Below are 1,637 nucleotides of genomic sequence, written 5' to 3'. Positions count from 1 at the left end.
AAAAAAAAAAACCTAGTCAAATACATAAATTTTAACATCAATTAAGTTCTGATTATCTTATCTCAATCAATTTTAGATTTGGTAGCAAATTAAGATAGAGAAAGAAAGAGGGAAGGAATGGCAGCCAGAACTGCAGCAATGGGGATTGACCTGACGATTTGTTGATTGCCTGTCAAGGCAGTCGTTCGCTTCAAATGCGTAACAAAAGCATGGTGCTGTCTCTTTGAAAAATCCAATTTTGTTTCTCAGCATCTTAGCATTAGCAGAAGAACAGACAATTTTTTATTTGTGGATCGAACACTTGTTCTTATCAAGATTTGTTTCATAAATGCCCCAACATATCGATAGTGAATATCTCAATATTTGTATCTATTATGGATTACTTTGTTTACTTCTAATTTATTTTTCAAGCTTCACTGGCCTCATATTAATAATATACATTGAAAAAGTGGAAACAAGTTTAGATAATATAACTCATCTATATGTTGAAAACAATCAAAATGTCTTTTAAAAAATTAAGATCATCCAATTATCATATCTATAGATGGCTGGAGTTTAAATGTTTTGTCCACTTCTCTCACCCTAGGCTGCTTCTTCTCTTCTACCTTCCTTTTCTATATTTCCATTTATTTTTCTTAAAAATTAGAAAGAAATTACAAAAAAAGAAAAGTATATATATATATATATATATGGCCGTAAGGATGACAGAAAATTTGATTAAATACAGAAGGAGATAGTAAAACACCAAAAAAAAATCATAGTTATTTGGATTTAAGAATTTTTTAAATTTTAAAATTCATTCATTAATGAGGTAGCAATCTCTCTTTCATTAATTGCGTATAGAAATTTTTTTTTTAAAATTGTAAGATTAATATACTGATAATAAGTCTAATATAAAATTTTTTTTTATAAAAAGAGACACTTTATTGATTAATCATGCGTAGGGAACCAACTCCCAATTTGTCATTTAACAAAAGATGTGCCCCACCTGCCGGTGGGGCATCATATGTAGCAAGAGCAGAAACTAAATCAAGGCCTGACTTGGCCATGAAATCAGCGATTTTGTTCCCTTCCTCGGTAAATATGACTTATGCTAACCTCCCATTGTCTACTCAGCAAGTCTTTGATTGCTCTTATCACATCTGAGTTGGGGCAAGATGTTTAGACTAAGTATTAAGGGCATTAACTACTGTCTTTTCATCTACCTGCACGTTAATTCTTCGGTAACCGTGTTCCCAAGCTAGCTTGAGTCCTAGAAATACTCCCCATAACTCCACATGGTATGCTGTGCTTGTGCCTGAGTTACATGCATATCCCAATATCCATGAACCGTCTGAGTGTCGCAGAACTCCCCTAGCTGAATTCAATATGCCCCGTCTGAATTCAATGCTATCCAATCTACTGGTGGGGGGATCCAGCATAATAATATTTCTTGAGGAAATTGTGAGAAAAGGTCCTTCGCATCAGGTGATTTCAAAAATAACGCCCCACATAAACTTAGTTGTTTTTAGCCATTGAAAAGCATGAGTAGACCAAAATACCCTTAAAAATATCGTGAAAAAAAGTTTCCAATATCCCCCTCTCGCCAAAGAGAAAATAGAAATAAAAGCTCAGCTGTTTGAGGTCGTTCATCTTTC

This window comes from Theobroma umbraticum, unplaced genomic scaffold (genome assembly GCF_002168275.2).
Source record: "Theobroma umbraticum cultivar Fairchild unplaced genomic scaffold, ASM216827v3 scaffold_81.0, whole genome shotgun sequence".
Classification (NCBI taxonomy): Eukaryota; Viridiplantae; Streptophyta; class Magnoliopsida; order Malvales; family Malvaceae; genus Theobroma; species Theobroma umbraticum.
This window is presented reverse-complemented; position numbering follows the sequence as displayed.